We start from the raw sequence: 21,176 nt of genomic DNA, 5'->3' as shown, positions 1-21,176 counted from the left end.
TAAGTCTCAATTCCCACTTCACACCCTACACAAAAATTATCCCAGGCAGGATCTAGGCCTCATCATAAAAATGAAAACTATAAAGCTCTAGAAGAAAACCAAAGAAAATAACTTCATGACTTTGTGGTTGGATGTAAATTTGCAAGAAAACCAAAGAAAGTAATAGCCATTAAAAATCATTTTGGTAAATTGGCATTCATCATTAAAACTTCTGCTCATCTAATGAATTTTATTAGGAAACCAAACAGACAAGTCACAGACTGATAGAAGGTATTCATATATGTCTGTTATGGGACTTCCATCAAGAAATAATTTTTAAAACTGCTACAATGCAATAATAAACATATAAACATTTCCTTCTCCATGTGATCTTCCGACCCAGGAATTGAAGCCAGGTCTCCTGCATTGCATTGCAGGCTACAAGGGAAGCCCCCCCAAATATAAACAACTCAATCTAAACCTGAGAAAAAGCCAAAATACCAGTGGCATTTTTCACAAAACTGGAACATCAGTTGATGACCTTGTGGGCTGTTATTACAAACAACCTTGACTCTGTGGATAATGGTGCTATGAATGTTTGTTCAGGAGTTTCTACTTGGACATATGTTCTCATTTCTCTTAAATATAGACAAACAGTGTAATTGTTGGATCATATGGCAATCTTATGTTTAACATTCCAAAAACTTCCAGGCTGTTTTCTAAATAAGCTGCATCATTTTACATCCCCATTAGTAATCTTGGAGAGCTCGGGTTCCTTTATATCACTGGCAGCACTTGCTGCTACATGTCTTTTTCATTATAACCATTCTAGTGGGCGTGAAGGGGTAGCTCACTGTGGTTCTGATTCATATTTCCCTAGTGATTAATAATTTTGAACATTTTTTTCATGCTCAACACCATAGCTATTCAGTTCAGTTCAGTCACTCAGTCGTGTCTGACTCTTTGCGACCCCATGGACTGCAGCACGCCAGGCTTCCCCGTCCATCATCAACTCCCGGAGCTTGCTCAAACTCATGTCCATCGAGTCGGTGATGCCATCCAGCCATCTCATCCTCTGTCGTCCCCTTCTCCTCCTGACTTCAATCTTCCCCAACATCAGGGTCTTTTTTTCCAATAAGTCAGTTCTTCGCATCAGGTGGCCAAAGTACTGGAGTTTCAGCTTCAACATCAATCCTTCCAATGAACACCCAGGACTGATCTCCTTTAGGATGGACTGGTTGGATCTCCTTGCAGTCCAAGGGACTCTCAAGAGTCTTCTCCAACACCACAGTTCAAAAGCATCAATTCTCTGCACTCAGCTTTCTTCACAGTCCAACTCTCACATCCATACATGACCACTGGAAAAACCATAGCCTTGACTAGACAAATCTTTGTTGGCAAAGTAATGTCTCTGCTTTTTAATATGCTGTCTATGTTGGTCATAACTTTCCTTCCAAGGAGTAAACATCTTTTAGGGAAATACAATTTATATTAAGCATTTGTAGATCTTCTTTTTAGAAATACCTCTTCCAACCCTCTGTTCATTTTTTAATGGATTATTTACTCTTTTATTATTAACAGGTAAGAGTTCTTTATATATTCTAGCTGTAAGTCCCTTATCAGATTGGCAGGCATCTTAACCCGTTCTGTCTTTTCAGAGCCCTTCTACACATGGCTGGCCTCTCCCCTGGCACCCTTTCTCATAGAGAAGGCTGTTACAAGACCTTAGATTCATTACGCACCTATACTGTCGCGCCCCCTTCTGTGTTACCAGTCTGACCCCATCTCCTACCACTCAGCTTATTCAATCTGCTCCAACCACATGGGCCTCCTAGACAGTCCTCCTGCCTCTGGCCATTGCACCTGCTAGTCTCTCCCCCCGCCCCACCAGATACTTGCCAGGGTCCCTCACCTCCTCCAGGCCTTTAGTTCAGATAGCAAATAAATGAGAGGGTCTCAGAGGAGTCTTCCCTGCCTGCCCCATTTAATTGCCAATGACCTCTCCACCCAGGAACTCATCCACATCTTGGCTTTTTTTTTTTTTCTTGTAGAGCTCATCATCTCAAGATATTGCATTTCGCTTATTTATCTGTTCATTTCCAGCTCCCCTAACTAGACTGTAACTGCACATTGCGTAGTCGCTCATTCGTGTCTGACTCTTTGTGACCCCAAGGCCTGCAGCCCACCAGGCTCTTCAGTCCATGGGGATTCTCCAGGCAAGGGCACTGAAGTGGGTTGCCATGACCTCCTCCAGGGGATCTTTCCAACTTCCGGGGGATCTAACCCAGGTCCCCAGCATTGCAGACAGTCTTTACCATCTGAGCCACCAAGGAAGCCCATAAATTTGGTTTTTATCTGTTTAGTTCACTGCTCCATCCTCATCACCTGTAACAGACAGAAAGGATTCGGAGAAATAATTATGCTCCTGGAAACCAACAAGGAAATCAAAGTTTCAATGTTCAACACATTTTAAATTCAATCAAGGAGCAAATTTCCTAAAGTAAATATGTACTTCTTGTTACATACCCTTATTTTAAAAAAAAAGGCCCTTCCAGACCTATCTCTCTCTCTCTCTTTTTTTTTTTTTTTGCTTTATTTTCCACAGAGGGCAATTGAACCACCCAAAGTGAGCACTTATTACAACCATGAAAATGGAGAAGAAATGAACATACAGGACAGGGAAGGAATCTTCACTTTTCCTGAGGCTATTGAGGAGAATGGTGGTGTTACAGTCCCAGACAATCCAGAAAACCAATCATGAAAGTAAACATAAATGGATTTCTGCCTCGTGGTTCAGAAGCACCTCTGTGTGTTTGTTCACTAAGCTGATGTGCCGCTTTTCTTTCCATAATTTGGAGACAAAGCCAGCAAAGCAATTCTATCCTCTCAAATTACTTATGCCGCTTTCTGCCATCAGTTATAATGAACACAGCAACTGGATTAGTTCTGTAATTTTATGGTAGATGGACGGCCGCAATCCTTTGTCTAGGACTCCAGCTTTTTCTCTCTGCTGTCTGTAAATACACAGCATCCCGCTTGTAAGCCTGTATCTCCTCTCAACATTCCTTGATCCATCTTGTCTTTATTCACCCAGATTCTCTCTAGCTCTACAACCAACCCTCACATTATTTCATCTCCCATCTCTCTTCCAAGGCATTGGGAGAAACCCTTCAGCTCACCACCTCCACTGAGATCACCTGGTCTCAGATGTTCTCATTTCTTGCTGGATTATTGCATTAGCTTTCTAAATGGTCTCCCTCGTTTCCCCAGTCCTGAGCACCAGTGAGTAAGCAACTCAACCCCACAAAGGAGTCGGAGTGATCCTTCTAGAGGCTGAGTCACATCATGTCAGACCTCTGCCCCAAACCCTGCCCACTTCATTCAGATAAGTCATCACCCACCAACCGCACCCAAATCCAGCCCTTCTGGTCTTGCCTGCGATGGACCAGGCACACTTCCACCTGGGTCAATGCCCTTGAGGCCCTCGACTCAAGTCGGTGCCCTTGGCCTTTACACTGCTCTCCCAGGAGTCTCTCTGACTCACTTCCACAACTCCTTCAGGACTTATTCAAGCTCTACCTTTTCCCAGTGATGACCGCATTTAAGATTGCAGTATCTCCCCTGACTGCCACACCCCTGTCTAATTCACAGCATGTTCTACTTACGTAGTTAATGGGCTTCTGGTCAAGAATCTGCCTGCCATTCAGGAGATGGCGGGTTCAATCCCTGGGTGGGAAGTTGCCCTGGAGGAGACAACCCACTCCAGTATTCTTGCCTGAAGAATCTCATGGCCAGAGAAGCCTGGTGGGCTACAGTCCATGGGGTTGCAAAGAGACAAACACTGTGGAGAAAAGGGAACCCTCTTACACTGTTGGTGGGAATGCAAGATAGTACAGCCACTATGGAGAACAGTGTGGAGATTCCTTAAAAAAACTGGAAATAGAACTGCCATATGACCCAGCAATCCCACTGCTGGGCATACACACCGAGGAAACCAGAATTGAAAGAAACACGTGCACCCCAATGTTCATCGCAGCACTGTTTACAATAGCCAGGACATGGACGCAAACTAGATGTCCATCAGCAGATGAATGGATAAGAAAGCTGTGGTACATATACACAATGGAATATTACTCGGCCATTAAAAAGAACACATTTGAGTCAGTTCTAATGAGGTGGATGAAACTGGAGCCTATTATACAGAGTGAAGTAAGTCAGAAATAAAAATACCAATACAGTATATTAACACATATTTATGGAATTTAGAAAGATGGTAACAATGACCCCATGTGCAAGACAGCAAAAGAGACACAGATATAAAGAAAAGACTTTGGATTCTGTGGGAGACAGCAAGGGTGGGGTGATTTGAGAGAATAGCATTGAAGCATATATGTTACCATATGTGAAATATGTGAAATAGTACATGAAACAGGGTACTCAAAGCCAGGGCACTGGGATGACTCTGAGGGATGGGATGGGGAGGGAGGTGGGAAGGAGGGTCAGGATGGGGGACACATGTACACCCGTGGCCAATTCATGTTGATGTATGGCAAGAACCATCACAGTATTGTAAAGTAATTAGCCTCCAACTAAAATAAATTAATTTTTAAAATTAAAAAAAAGAAAAAGTCAAACACAAATGAGGTGGCTTAGCATGCACATGTGCACATGCTTCTCCCCACTGCCTTGTAAGGTAAATGAGGGCATGGTTTTTATCTATTTGGTTCACTAGTGTTTCCCAGGACCTGGCATATAGTAGACATTCAACATTTGTTGAATTAATGAGTTACATGAATGAATGCTTGTTGACTGCCTACATGGGTCACAGCTTTAATAGCTCCTGAATAGCTGTTCTAGCATATGGTAGAGGTCTTGTTCTCATTTCTCTAGGGTTTATACCTGGGAGTAGAATTGTTAGATAATATGGTAATTCAACATTTAACCTTTAGAGGAACTTTTGGACTGGTTTCCAAAGCAACGGCACCATTTTATATTCCCATCAGCAATCTATGAGGGTCTAAATTTATCCATATCCTTGCCAATATTTATTACCATCTGTCATTTGATTACAGCCATCCCAGTGGGTATGAACTAATATCTCAATGTGGTTTTGATCTGCATTTCTCTACGGACAGACATCTGCTAGACTGACATTGAAGGGACACAGGGACTTAATCAGAAGAGCCTCTAGGAGCCTAGGCTCATCTCCAACTGATCCTGAAACATGAGGCAAAGGTGACTGTGAAGGGGCCAGACTATAGCCCCTGATTCTCCACTTGGCATCATCAGTGGGGACTTCATCACCTATGAGGACTTCCCTGGTGGTCCACTGGCTAAGACTCTGCACTCCCAATGCAGAGGGCCCAGGTTCATTTCCGGGTCAAGGAACTAGATCCCACATGCTGCAACTGAGACCTAATGTAGCCAAATAAATAAATATTTATTTTTAAAAAAATAAGGAAAAAAGATAGAAAACACCTGCGGAAGATGAAGGCAACCCAGCTGGGGTGACAGGCCCACATCCTGGTTATTGCAGGCTTTACCACTGGCAGTTGGGTGGGTTGAACACACAAGTTTATTTAATGGTCTTCCAGGAAACAACTCCTACCTGAATGGCGGGAATAGCAGAAGTTTTCTTGAAGATAAATCTCTAAGTCTTTAAGTCTAGGTTGGATGCATGAGACAAGTGCTCAGGGCTGGTGCACTGGGAAGACCCAGAGGGATGGGATGGGGAGGGAGGTGGGAGGGGGTTTCAGGATGGGGAGCACATGTAAATCCGTGGCTGATTCATGTCAATGTATGGCAAAACCCACTACAATATTGTAAAGGAATTAGCCTCCAACTAATAAAAATAAAAGAAAAAAAAAAAGGTCCAGTCTGATGGTTGTACTTTGCCTCACCAATCTTGTTGTATTTTAGAGGTTTTCTCCAATGAACATTGAGAAGCCCATACTGGGCTTCAAAGCTAAAATGACAAGGGGCTGATATTAAGGTTCAGTTCAGTTCAGTTCAGTCGCTCAGTCGTGTCTGACTCTGCAATCCCACAGACTGAAGCACGCCAGCGCTCCCTGTCCATCACCAACTCCCGGAGCTTACTCAAACTCATGTCCATTGCGTCGGTGATATAAGGTGAAATTAGGGTTAATATCCCTAATGTGCTCTGAAGCCACTTAACCACAGAAAAGAGCCATCAGGATTCCCTACCACCCCTGCTGATTCAAGGAAACCGCCTTCACCTTCCTGGTTGAGAGGAGGCACTTCTGTCTTTCCGCTTCGTGGATGCTAGACCTCAGGAAGGGACCTTCCAGACAAGATGGAAAACTGAGCATCCCAGAGTGCAGCCTCCCCATGGGGTTAGAAGTAGAGCTCCCTGAACGAGCCGCTGTCTCCATAACAGCTGATGGCAAACCAGCCCACCCATGCCTCCCTCAGCATCCCCACCGCCCCTGGGAGAGGACAGGAGCTGAGAAGGGAGGATGAAGTTTAGGAATGAGCGCAAGCATCACAGGTCCTACTTGACACTGGTCCTGAAGGTCAGTACCACCTGCTAGGGTGTCGTGAGCCAGACCAGGATGACAACACCCCCCATCTGGTAACCTCTCGTCCCTCCCTTCACTGTCTAACCATAACAGTTCACTGTGATTTATTTGGCTTGCCTGAGTCAACATCTTCTCCCCCTAGTCAGCTTGGAAATTCTTCAGGGTGTTCGTATCCTTCAGGCATCTTGTCATTTCATGTTTTTTTTTTCTTTCAGAGTGCCAGCCAGACCCAGCGCCAGCTTCCCAGTGGGTGTCTGGCAGATCCGTGATGAATTAAACCCACCAGGGCCGTTTTCTGCCTCCCTCTGCATGCTTCCCACTCTTTCAGATCCACCCGTGGCATGCCCTAGAAATGGATGGCTGTTCATGCAGTTAAAGAATAGCATCCTTTCACATGAAGCCAGTAAAACACAAGGGAAGCTGAGGCAGTGGTTCATTCCACTTTGGGTAGATTCCTATGTAGCTGTTTTCCAGACACGTTGAGCATCCATCCATTTCTAGGAGAGCAGCACAAGGTAAGTTCCCAACTTCTTGCCTTCAAAGAATCTGAGATTCATGGAAGCCATATCATTGGCTTAATTTCAAAAGGCCAAACAACAGCAGCAACAAACCAACTTGGTTTAGAAGCTGACACAGGGTTTTAGCCTTCTCATTTCAGGTCTACCTCCCAGGCCACACTTAAAAAAAAATTTTTTTTTCTAAACAGCCCTATACTTCCTTTCAAACATCTAACCCGGTACCGAGGAACATGCAAACAAAAACCCCAATTCAAAAATGAGCAAAAGGCTTGAATAGACATTCCCCCTGCCCAAAACATACTGAAGAGCCAATTAGCACATGAAAAGATGCTCAACATCAGTAATCGTTAGGGAAATGCAAACTGTAATGAGATGCCACCTCACCCATTAGGATGGTTATCATAAAGCAAAAATCAGAAAATAGCAAGCGCTGGCAAGGATGTGGAGAAATCTGAACCCTTCTGCACCATTGGAGGGAATGTAAAATTGTATAGACACAATGGTAAACAGAATGACAGTCCTTCAAAGATTTATAAGTATAGTTACCATATGATCCAGCCTGTGATCCAGGTAAATACTCAAAAGAACTGAAAGTAAAGTCTAGAAAAGATACCTGTGTACCCATGTTCATAGCAGTGTGGGTCACAAGAGCTAAAATGTAGAAGCAACCTGAGTGTCTATTAACTGATGAATGGTTAAGTAAAATGTGGTCTACAGATACAACAGAATGTTATTCATCCTTTAAAAAGGAGGACATTCTGCCATATGATACACCATATTGGGAACTTCCTGTTAAATTGAATAAGCCAGACACAAAAGGCCAGAAACTATATGATTCTCCTTATCTGAGGTACCTAGAGTAGTCAAACTCTTACAAATAGAAAGGAGATCAGTAGGAGCCAAGGACTGGGGAAGCGGGGTGGGGGAGTCGGTGTGAAGGGACAGAGAGTTTAATAGGAATGGGATTTCCTGTAGAGTTTTGCAAGATGAGAATAGTTATGGGGATGGATGATTGTGACGGTTGTCCAACAAAGCTAATGTGTTTAACATCACTGAACTGTACACTTAAACATGCTTAACACTATACATGTGTTTTACCACGGTCTCTTCACTTGCGGAAAAAGCCTAACTTGGCCTTCAAAAGCTGTCTCTTTCCCATTCACACTAGCATGCCTTCACCTTATGGTCTGCAGTCTGTTCGCCAGACCCATGGCGTGATCTCAATCAAAGTGGTGAGCACACAAAAGCTGCTGGATATACAGTGGGGCAGAAGTCCTGAGCGAATGCACAAATGATTCATGACAGGTAAGCACAGCACCCGCCCTGTGTCCATGACAAGGAGCTGGGCCCTCAGCAGAGCAGATGAAGCAGCTCTCCTCGCGATTTGCTTTTCTCCCCTAGGGTCCTTCCATTTTATTTTCCTTCTCTAGTTTCCTTTTATTCCCTAGATTTTGTTTCTTGGGGAACTAACTGACACTTATGGTCCTTGAACGGACCACCTTCCGGGTCATAACATCTTTAATTTTTCAGCTAGATGTAATATTCCTGAGAGCGTGTTTTAAGCAGAGAGTCACTCTGGGTCTGACAAGAGGCTGATGGTGGCTTCCACGGATGGTGGACACGACGCCAGCTGTCAACCATCCTGCTTCACTTTCAGTCGAAGCCCTTAGCAGAAAGCCGGCCGGCCCCTCGCCTTGGCCGGTCCCGTCCCTGGGCAGGGGTCCTGTGTCCCCAGGCCCAGACAGGACATGTATGCCAAGGAGAAGTCCACCAGGACGGAAGACAACAGCTTTATCTGAAGGATGTGCCAAGTGGAAGTTCGTCCTATGGTGCCCACATCTTATGACCCAGAAAATCCAAGCTTCCACGACCAGCAAGCACACTGCATGCTACTTCTGAATTTGACGTCAGTTCATACATGGTGGAAAAAAAAAAATGGAGCTGCTGTTTCTGTCACTTCTCTGGGGAGATCTTCAGATGAGAGGCATTTTCAAATCACAGTTCTGTCTTTTCACAACCAGAAGCGTAAGCACTGCTAACGTGGAAGAAGGCTCATCAAGTTTGAGCTGCATCCCAAGGGCTGGCTGGCTCAGCCATGCACCAGCGTTTCTCTGAACCTTCCAAGCGTTCCCAAGCTGGCTGTCTGACAGCCTCAAAGGCCACTTGCATCCAACCCAGAGCTTCTTGGTAAGGATGCTTTCTCTGCTTTACAAAGTAATTCTCTATTTTTCTCTCTCTGCTCAGCTTGCCAGTAAGTTGCCTGCTGCAGTTGGCTCTCAGAGCAACTTATTCTTGATGTTAGGTTCCCTCCACGACACACATGTATATAAAAACAGCCACTGCATCAGCCTGGATGTGAGGGGAGTTTGGGGGAGAATGGATACATGTATACGTATGGCTGAGTCCCTTTACTGTCCACCTGAAACGATCACAACATTAACATTATTAACCAGCTATTCAATACAAAAGAAAAAGTTTAAAAAAACCCAAATGAGGAAACTTCTGTATTAGTACCATAAACTGAATAGCTTAAAATAGTAAATAGATTGTCTCACACACACACATACGCAGCTACTGCACCTCAGCATGACCTCTCCTTGGATGAGATACTTGAAATCAGGTACAGAGGACGAGAGGGTTGGATGGTATCATCGACTCAATAGACATGAGTTGGAGCAGACTCCAAGAGATAGTGAAGGACAAGGAAGCTGGGTGTGCTGCAGTCCATGAGGTCGCAAAGAATCTGACACGTCTCAGCGACTGGACAACAGCAACTGATGGCTTTGCCGCATCTGAATTTGGGATGTGAGCTCTAGAAGAGGCAAAATTCAAAACTTTTGGTAAAGATGCAAAAGCGCTTCAATGGAAGGAGGATGGTCTTTTCAACAAAAGGTGCTAGAGCAACTGGGTATCCACAGGCAAAAGAAAATGAAACCAACTAAAATCGCAACTTATACAAAAACTAGACCAAAGATTTAAAGGTGAAATGTAAAACCATAAAACTTTCAGAGGATAAGAGTTGAACACTTTCATGTCCTATGGATTGGCAAAGAGTTCTAGTTGTTGTTCAGTCGCCAAGTTATGTCTGATTCTGTGCAATCCTGTGGACTGCGGCAAGTCAAGCTTCCCTGTCTTTCACCATCTCCTGGAGTTTGCTCAAATTCATGTCCATTGAGTTGGTGATGCCATCCAACCATCTCATCCTCTGCCACCCCCTTCTCCTTTTGCCTTCAATCTTTCCCAGCATCAGGGTCTTTTCCAATGAGTTGGCTCTTTGCATCAGGTGGCCACACTTTTGGAACTTCAGTATCAGTCTTTCCAGTGAATATTTAGAGTTGATTTCCTATAATATTAGAAACATAATGCATAAAATAATAAATCAATAAACTGTACCTCATTAAAATTCAAAATTTTTATGTTGTGAAAGCTTTCATTAAAAGGATGAAAAGGCAGGCTGCAGTCTGGGTGAAAATATTTGCAAACTAGGTATCTGACAAAGGACTCATGCTTAGAATTTATAATGGACTATCGAATTCAATAGTTAAAAACAAACAATCCAATTAGAAAATAGACAAAAGACATAAACAGATATTTCACCAAAGAAACTTTGCTGATGGCAATAAACACATGACAAAATGTTCAGTATCATTAGCCAGCAGAAAGATGCAGGCTAAGACCCTGATGACAGGTCAGTACACACCTATCAGAACAGCTAAAAGAAAAGTAGTGACAAAACCAAATGCTGGTGAGGAGATGAAGAAATTAGAAATTAGGTTGCTCACACATTGCAGGTAGGAATGTGAAATGGTACAGCCATTCCAAAAAAGCAATTTAGTGGTTTATAAAAAAAACATACAGTTTCCATAAAACCCAGCTGTAGTTCTCCTGGGCGTTTATCCCAGAGAAATGAAGAATTGTGTCCACAGAAAAGCCTGTGTTTGAATTTTCACAGCAGTTTTATTTATGATAGCCCCAGACTGGAAACAACCAAAATGTCCCTCAATCTGAATGGTTAAACTGTGGTATGTCTGCAACCAAGAAGGGCCCACAGGGCCTTCCCAGAACATCCCCCACCACCACTCTGTCCTCTGCCTGGCTTATTTGTAGAAAACCTGTGACACCCAAGACCATCTTCAAGTTCCAAAGAGCAAATTTAATCAGAGAAATGAGAAAAAGCAGGAAGAAAGGAAAACAGCCAAACCAGACAAAATAATAACAGTTTAGCCATTAAACTATGTCAAAGACCTTTAGTTCCTCTTCAAGGGCTATAGGTAATATCCTGAGCCATGTCCCTTGAGAAGCTTTGCAGATGCTGAAGCCACCAGCAGGTGGAAGAAGTTAACTACCTTCTGACCACAGGCATCTAGACCCCAGGCCAGTTGGAACAATAAGGCTGATGATGTTGACTCACTAAATACCACCCTGTTATCTCATCACCAACTAATCAGAAGAATGTCCACGAGCTGATCATGCACCATGCAACATGCCCTGTCTTTAAAAGCTTTTCCCTGAAAGCCATCAGGGACTTCTGGCCTTTTGAGCACTGGCTGCCTGGACTTCTTGCCTGGTGTCCTGCAATAAACACGCTTTGCCTCACCGAAACTCAGTGTCAGTAGACAGGCTTTACTGCACAGGTGAGTGAATCCAAGTCTGGTTCCATAATAAACCCACAGCACGGAATATTCTTCAGAAATTAAAAGGAGTTGAAATATTGATATTTGGATGGATCTCAAGGGCTGACTGAAAACAGCCCATTTGAAAGGTCATATGGTGTTTAATTTCATTTATGTAATATTCCTGAAATGACAAAATCACAAGATGGAGAACAGATTAGTGTCTGCAGGGTTAGGAATGGTCATGGTGGTGGTGGGTGAATGACTCTGATGGGATAGCATGAGGGAAGTCTTTATGCAGATGGAGCAATGCTGTATCTTGATTGCAGTAGCTGTTACAAAAAATTGACATATGGGATAAAATGACAGAAACTCTTCCACACGTTGTATCAATGCCACTATCCTGGATTTGATATTGAACTATAGTTATATAAAACATAGCCATTGGGGTTCCTGGCTGATGGGCACGTGGCATCTCTTTATACCATCTTTGCAACTTCCTGTGAGTCTACAGTTACTTTAAAACTAAAATGTAAGAACAAATAATCCCAGATAAATGGATAAAGAAGATGTGGTACACACAGACAATGGAATATTACTTGGCCATAAAAAGGAATTAAATTGGGTCACTTGTAGAGACGTGGATGGACCAAGAGTCTCTTATATGGAGTGAAGTAAGTCAGAAAGAGAAAAACAAGTATCATATATTTACAAATATATGTTGAATCTAGAAAAATGGTCAAGATGAACCTATTTGTAGATCAGCAATAGAGATGCAGGTGCAGAGAATGGAAGTGAAGTGAAGTCGCTCAGTCGTGTCCAAGTCTTTGCAACCTCATGGACTGTAGACTACAGCGCTCCTCCGTCCATGGGATTTTCCAGGCAAGAGCACTGGAGTGGGTTGCCATTGCCTTCTCCAGGGGATCTTCCCGGCCCAGGGATTGAACCCGGGCCTCCCACATTGTAGGCAGATGCTGTACCATCTGAGCCACGACATACGGACGAAGGGTGGGAGGAAGGGGAAGGCGTGATGAGTTGGGAGAGCAGAATTGACATATGTACCTTATCTTGTGTGAAGTAGCCAGTGGGAAGTGCTGGGTAGCACGGGGAGCTTCGCTCAGTGCTCCGTGATGACCTAGGAGACGCGATGGGGGGAGAAAGGATGCTCAAGAGGGAGGAGATATATGTATACATACAGCTGATTCACTTTGCTATACAGCAGAAACTCACACGACACTGTAAAACAATTACATCCCAATTTTAAAAAACTCAACCCTAATATTTCATCAGTCTGGAAGCCCCAAGGACCCTTGGAAAAAAGATAGAAATATACACGGAATATGCCAAGGCTTATATTGTCTTCGTAGAGAATTGGAACATCAGAATGTAGGAACTCTTCTGCTTGGAGTCCCATAAATTCTGGAAACACAGTTCTGCCCCAGTAAAGAGTGACAGGGAATGTCGAGGTTTGATGAACGGTGTTCATAAATCCAGCTCTCATTTTAATAGCTGTGAGCTGCAGTCTCACTGCCGTGGGTTGTGACAGGGTCCCTGACTCTGGTGAAGTTTCCAGCACTGATCGGGTACCACCCAGGGAGAGCTGCGTCCTGGCAGCTGAAGTGCTGGGCCAGCTGCGGAGCAGCACTCAACACCACAGGAAGTGAGCACCTCTAGAAGAGAGGAGAAGGACCAACAGGGAATTCATCAGAACTCATCTCAAAAGGAGTCGCAAGCAGGGTTGAAAAGAGCTCTTGCACAGACAGTGAGGGGACAGGGAGCTGGACATCACACACCAGGTCCAGTAAACTAAACCCCACCGGGTGGCCTGGGTCCTTTCACCCACGGGGTGTTCTTGTACAGATCTGGGAGTGTTTGGAACTTTTTATCTCCAGATAAGAACCCTAGAGACCACTGAGGGGAAGTTAAAGACCTTTCTCCTTTCCTGACCCTACACCGAGCCCCCCAACCCTAAGGACAGGCCCCCTGATCAGAGGCCACCGGTTAAACCCAGCACTGGTTTCAAGGGGAAGAGGGCAGAATCCTGAGGGGACCAGCATGTGGGTCCGGTTCTCTGCATCATTTTACAGAGCAGGAATATCTCTATGATGATGCCGCAGGGGAGAAATGCAGGCAATTAACACAGAGTCAGGCTTGCAAGTTAATTGTGATTCTCAAGACACACACTTGACATCTGTTGTCTTCCCCTCAAATACTTGCATTTTGGCATGGGTTGGGGCTCTACATGATGTAAGTCATTACAGCGTGGACTGTGGCTTCTAGCCTTCCATACTTCCTCAGTATTTGTTTCCTATGGTGGTTGTAACAAATAACCACAAACCCAGAGATCTAAGACAACACGAATTTATTATCTTACAGTTCAAGAGATCAGAACTTCTGAAATCAAGGTGTCAGTTGGGCAGTGTTCCCTTTGGGGGCTCCAGGAAATAGTCTATGTCTTTGCCTTTTACAGCTTCTAGAAAGCTCTGTCGTCCTTGGCTCATGGCCTCATCTCCTATCTCCAAGCCAACAGGGTAGCAGCTTCCAATCCTCCTCTGTTTGCACCGTCCCACCTCCATCTGTGACTCTGGCCCTCCAGCCTCCTTCTTATAAGGATCCTTGTGATCACTCTGAGCTCACCCTGGTAATCCTGGGTGATCTCTTCATCTCAAGATCTTCAGTTTAATCATGTTTGCAAAGTCTGTTTGGCCATGTCAGATAACAGTCACAGTTCCAGATGTTAGGATACGGACATACCCTAGCATGGGATCCTCATTCACTATCTTATTGGTGAAAGTGAAAGTTAGTCACACAGAAGTGTCTGACTCTTTGCGATCCCATGGACTGTAGCCTGCCCAGCTCCTCTGTTCATGGAATTCTCCCGGCAAGAATACTGGAGTGGGTTGCCATTTCCTTCTCCGGAGGATCTTCCCAATCCAAGGATCAAACCTGGATCTCCTGCTTTGCAGGAGGATTCTTTACCAACTGAGCCACTTTGACTTACTGGTAGCTGTAGTTTAATAAAAATCTGGGTGAAGGGAATGAATGAATGAAATGAGACAAATAGTATTTATGAAGATATTGTTGTTGTTTAGTCACTAAGTTGTGTCCACCTCTTTTGAGACTCCATGGATTGTAGCCCACCAGGCTCCTCTGTCCATGGAAATTTCCAGGCAAGAATACTGAAGTGGGTTGCCATTTCCTCCTCCAGCAGTTCTTTCTGATCCAAGGATCAAACCTGCTCTCCTGCATCTCCTGCACTGGCAGGCAGATTCTTTACCACTGTACCACCTGGGGAGCCCAATTTGTGAGAATAGTTCTACCTAAAAATAGAAGCACATCAGATAGCAGAGAATCTATAAGGTTATGACTCCACTCATGTTTAACAGCAGAGCTGGAATTCTTTTTCTCTTGTCAATAAAGAGTAAGGCATCCAAAAGATAAACATGTGATTTAAAAACAAGAAATTTTTAAAATGAACTACTTCCCTATGTCTCATTAATAACCAATTTAAAGCCAGTTTAAATGTTCGGGAAAACATTTCAGTCACAATAGCAAAGAAACTTAAAATACCAGTTAAGTAATAAGAATTCTCTTTTTATAAATTAATGAGGTATGTATGAGACATATGAGAAAAGCAAAGACTTTATGGAACAGCATAAAAAGACATCATATAGATTCTTTACATTTCTGGATTAAAAGACTCAATGTAGTGAAGACATTAATTCTCTTTCCAAATTGATTTGTATATCACTGCAACAAAAATATTTAAGTGAAACTTGAAAATTGATTCTCAAGTATCTATGGAAAAATAGTCATAGTTTTTGAAAAAATAGTGAACAACTCTTACATTCTATCAGATATTTGAGAATGTATAAAAAGGTATAATTTAACAGAGACTGCTTCTGACTGAAGAATTATCAGACAAATCAGTGAGACAAAGCAGACATCCTTAAACACTCCTGAATATATAAAGGAGAATTCCATTTATTATATAAGATGGCATTAAAATCATTACAGAAAGGAAAATAATTATTTGGTGAAATAGTTTAGAACAGATTAAGTATTTAGAGGGACAAAAATGTAGAGTCCCGACCTCATATTATACTTTGAAAGAAATTCCTGGTGGATCAAAAAAATGTAAACAATGATAAGCCTAGGGGAAAATGTAGCTGATCCTGGGATGAAAAAGCAAACTTCTGAGCATAAGAAATGGTGGGAGAAATCACAAATGAAAATAAAAAGATCTCTCATAAAATTTTGAAATGTCCAAATGTAAAAAAAAATAAGCAAAATGTTGAAGCATACCATGAAACAAAATGTATGTCAGAAATATCACAGAGAATCACAGACAGAGAGTGAACTTGTGGCTGAGGAAGGGAAGGGTGGGGGAAGGGATATTAGGGACTTGGGGATGGACACGTACAAACTGCTATGAATATATTTATAATGGACAAAGAGCTACTGTCTAGCATGGGGAACTCTGCTCAATTTTATGTGGCAGCCTAGATCGAGAGGAGTTTGGGGGGATATTGTTGTTGTTCAGTCACTCCATCATGTCCAGTTCTGCAACCCCATGGACGGCAGCACGCCAGGCTTCCCTGTCCTTCACCTGGGGAAAATGGATACACGTATGTGTATGGCTGAGTGCCTTCACTGTCCCCTTGAAACTGTCATAATATCGTTTGTTAATTGGCTATACGTGCTAAGCCACTTCAGTCATATTCAACTCTTTGCAACTTGATGGACCATACCCCTCCAGGCTCCTCTGTCCGTGGGATTCTGCAAGCAAGAATACTGGGGTGGGTTGCCATTTCCTCCTCCAGGGGATCTTCCCCACCCAGTTATCGAACCCAGGTCTCCCACATCGCAGGCAGATTCTTTATCTGAGCCAGCAAGGACGCCTGATTGGCTATACTCCAACACATGTTTTAAAAGTTTAAAAAAGAAAAAAAAGAAGTGTCAGGATAAAATGTCAACACTCTGAATGTGTTAAGTGGTTACAAACAAATGAAAATGGACAGGAACAGAATCAGAAGAGGAAACATAAATGACTGATTGGCATAAAACCTTCTGCCTCACTCAAACTGAGGTATCACTTCTCATCTATCAAATTAACAAAGTTTCTTTCAATAAGAATTTTGACAGTTGGTGAAGTTGTAGTGAAATATGCAAACATGGAAGCTTCTCCCTTTCCTAAAGTCAAAACAAATGCATCTAAATGACAGAATTATTTGAAAGGGAGTTTTTGTAATCTTGTGTTTGGAAAAATCATGGCTTTGTAACCTGGTGGCTCAGAGGGTAAAGTGTCTGCCTACAATGCGGGAGACCTGGGTTCAATCCCCGGGTTGGGAAGATCCCCTGGAGAAGGAAGTGGCAACCCACTCCTGTAGTCTTGCCTAGAAAATCCCATGGACAGAGAAGCCTGGCGAGCTACAGTCCATAGGGTGGCAAAGAGTCGGATGTGATTGGAACAACTTCACTTTCTTTCTTTTTTGTAACCAATGAGGAACATTTTTCTGTAATGTGTGATGAGTGGCAACGCCACCTCCAGCTGAGGATGCCAAGACAGAATCATCTCATGAGAAAGGCAGCATGGCCCGACTCCTAACAGACAGCATTTTCTCAGTGCTTATGTGATTCTGCAGGCGACAACGTTAATAAGTAAACTTATTGATGTTTGCTTATTAACTTGTTCACAAGTTGGTTGCATTGCTACCAACCATCCAGAGGTATCATGAACCTGGAACAGGTCAGATCCCAGACATGCTGGAAAATAGTTTATGCTATCCCATGCAAAAACTTCCATCCAAAGGAACTCTCAAGATTAAATAGAAATATTTAAGCCTCAGAGCGAAAGCACATTCATTTGCTCACCCCTAAAGACTGCTAGCAAGTGTGCAGAGAAGTGATAGTCTTGGACATCAAAGCAATTTTTAATTTATAATCCATTTGTTGTGTTTTGGTTCTTGGTTTGAGTGCCTCGGGAACATCATTAACCCTAACATGTCAGATTAAATGGGAAAGAAAAAACAGGGTTGAAAATGTTACAATCCATAGGCATAAGATTATTACAGAGGAATTGAAACAGTTAAGACAGAGAGTGAAGAGAAAATAGCAATTTTTACTTGGATAGTATAAGTAGAGTTTCTAAGTGGGGTCCCCAAAGATGTCTTACCCTACTCCCCAGACCCTGTGAATATGATGAGATAATTGCTTCATGGAATCATGTTATGAGACATGGCACCATTGAGCTTGAAACTGGAAGATTATTCTGGATTATTTAAGGAGGTGCAAGGTAATCCCATGAGTCCTTAAAAGCAGAGAGTTTTCTCTAGCTGATGGTAGAGAAGTCAGAAATATTCAAAGTATAGTAACCACTGTGGTTTTGCAGTTGAAGAGGGTGATTGTGCTCAGTCACTTCAGTAAAGTCACTTCAGTAAACTCTTTGTGACTCTACAGACTAAAGCCCTCCAGGCTCCTCTGTCCATGGATTGTCCAGGCAAGAATACTGGAGTGAGTTGCTGTGCCCTCCTCCAGGAAGTCTTCCTGACCTGGGGATCAAACCTTCGTCTCTTATGTCTCCTGCATTGGCAGGTGGGTTCTTTACCACGAGTGCCACCTGGGAATCCCCCTTAATGTTGTTAGTGGGACAATATACACAACCTTTATCAGAAGCCCTTGATAGTAAGTTTTAAGAGTCTCTGACCTACCAATTCCATGTCCAGATTAAATCTTTTCCAAAATTAGGAAAAGATTTAAAGTAAAAAAAACTCTACATACCTATCAATAAGTGATTATTTACCCTAATCATCTTATGTCCATAATCTGGCTTCTCAGAGTGTGGTCCAGGGACCAGTATCAGTTTTGGTTTCAAGATAAAACTTAAATAAGTTATCAATAAAAAAAATCAGATATTCAGAAACCTGCCAAAGGATATCCAAAACCCCTGTAGGACAGACCAGTGGAAAAGACTAAAAAGCCCAGGAAGACATGGACACCATATGTGACTGTTGATTCCCATCAGAGGCGGCAGAAAGAGGGTGTGTTTGGATTTTGAAATGCAGTCAGCTACCCTTGTTAAAGCAGGTGCAATTGGACCCTGCCACAAAACTCTCTCTCAGCAGGGTTCTCCAAAGTACTCAGAGGTTGTCTTCCAAATACCCAACAATCCTTGGTTTCTTTGCTTGCTTCTCGTCATTTGTTTTGTTTTCTTTTTTTTTTTTTTTCCCATTTATTTTTATTAGTTGGAGGCTAATTACTTTACAGCATTGCAGTGGTTTTTGTCATACATTGAATTAGCCATGGATTTACATGTATTCCCCATCCCGGTCCCCCCTCCCACCTCCCTCTCCACCCCATCCCTCTGGGTCCTCCCAGTGCACCAGGCCTGAGCACTTGTCTCATGCATTTGTTTTGTTTTCGTTTTGGGGGATGTACTGGGTCTTCGCTGCAGCGTGCAGTCTTCCCCAAGTTGCAGCACACGGGTGCTTCTCTGCTTGCAGCCTGTGGCTCCGGAGCGTGCGGGCTCAGTGGTTGTGGTGGCGGGCTTAGTTGTCCCCCACCCCAGACTGAACCTGCGACCCCTGCATCGGAAGGCAGATTCTTAACCACTAAGCCGCCAGGCAAGTCCCTGCTGGCTTGTTATTATTATGTTTGACTGTTGGACCTTCTAGTTATAAGGTGTCTTCATCGTCAGGAAGACAGAAGACAGAATGAGCTGTCTTAATGCCCGCCTTCTTGGTCGGCTTGTGCTGGACCATGAATGTGCCATAGATAAGAGCTGAAACCATTGGCATGTCAGATTAACGTGAGGACCCACTCGTGCAGCTCTCAGAAAGCCCCGCTGCCGTGGTATTCTAGTGATCTCTTAGTGTTCTTCTGTCCTTGAAGCAAGACAGTTCTGGAGACTAGAAAACCAAGACCAAGGGGTTAACAGGCTAGGTTCCTTCTGGGAGCAGAGAGGGCGACTCGGCCGCACGTTCTCGCCCAGCTCCTGCTGGCTTGCTGGCGCTCTTTGCTGGCACTCAGCTTGGAGATGCATCACCCTGGCCTCTGCCTCTGTTCTCACCTGGCGCCCTCCCTTCCTGTGTTTCAAATCATACGCATTTGCAAAGAATATTCAACGACCCAGAAAATTTTTCAAAGCATAACGCTGAGTTTAAAAATAGACATATGTATGGTCCCAATTTTATGAAAATAATAATCTGTATGTAGTTTTAAAAAACTCAAATACAATAAAAACAACAGGGCTTGTGCATGGGTGTTCTTTTTACATGTAACATTTCCTAAATTTTTCACTAGAGCAAATGTTACATTTACCACATGAAAAATAAACAAATGAAATAAAGGAAGTATGGGTAGCAACCCTTTAAAGAAGAGGCTTTTGGACGTGTGAGAAATATAAAGAAAATTTCCACTTAATAACAGCAATCACCACAATAAGCACTCCATGGAATTTTCCAGGCCAGGATACTGGCAGTGGGTAGCCTTTCCCTTCTCCAGGGGATCTTCCCAACCCAAGGATGGAACGCAGGTCTCCTGCATTGCAGGCGGATTCTTTACCAGCTAAGCCACCAGGGAAGCCCCAGTAAGCACTTACTATTCATGTTTTCAGGGCTAAAGCCCTATTGTAACCAAGAAGGACCCTAGGGGACCTTCCCAGCACAGACTCCACTCAGGGTCCTCCACCTGCCTCTAGTCTGCAGAAAAACTATAGCCTCCGAGGCCTTCCCCAAGTTTCAAAGAGCAAATTTAATCAGAGAAATGAGAAAATGTAGAAAGAAAGGAAAACAGTCAAGCAAGACAAAATAAAGCCATTAAACAAAGTCAAGGACCTTTAGGTCTGATAGCTGGGCTTCCCTGGTAGCCCAGCTGGTAAAGAACCTGCCTGCAATGCAGGAGACCCCGGTTCAACTCTGGGTCGGGACGATCCCCTAAAGAAGGGACAGGCTACCCACTCCTGTACTCTTGGACTTGCCTGGTAGCTCAGCTTGTAAAGAATCTACCTGGAATGGGGGAGACCTGGATTCGATCCCTGAGTTGGGAAGATCCCCTGGAGGAGGGCATAGCAACCCATTCCAGTATTTTTGCCTGGAAACTCCCCATGGACAGAGGAGCCTGGCAGGCTACAGTCCATGGGGTCACAAAGAGTCAGACACGAGTCAGCAGCTAAGCACAAACACAGCACAGAGACTGTAGACAATCCCCGGAGCCATGTCCTTCGAGCTGTTTTAAAGATACTGAAACCCCCAGCAGGTGGAAAGTTATCTGTAAGCTGCCTATAAGCAGGCAGACCCCAGACCAGTTGGAACCAGAAGGTTGATGCTGTTGACTCCTCACCACCAGCCAACCAGAAGAATGTCCACGAGCTGGTCACACACCCCACAACACCCCTCCCTCACCCTGTCTTTAAAAACCTTTCCCTGAAAACCTTCAAGGAGTCCAACTCTTTTGAATAGTGGATGCTTGCACTCCTTGCTTAGCCCCTGCAATAAATGCAATAAACACCGCACATTCCTTCACAACAA

Source organism: Odocoileus virginianus, chromosome 4 (genome assembly GCF_023699985.2).
Source record: "Odocoileus virginianus isolate 20LAN1187 ecotype Illinois chromosome 4, Ovbor_1.2, whole genome shotgun sequence".
NCBI lineage: Eukaryota > Metazoa > Chordata > Mammalia > Artiodactyla > Cervidae > Odocoileus > Odocoileus virginianus.
Note: the sequence above shows the minus strand (reverse complement) of the source record.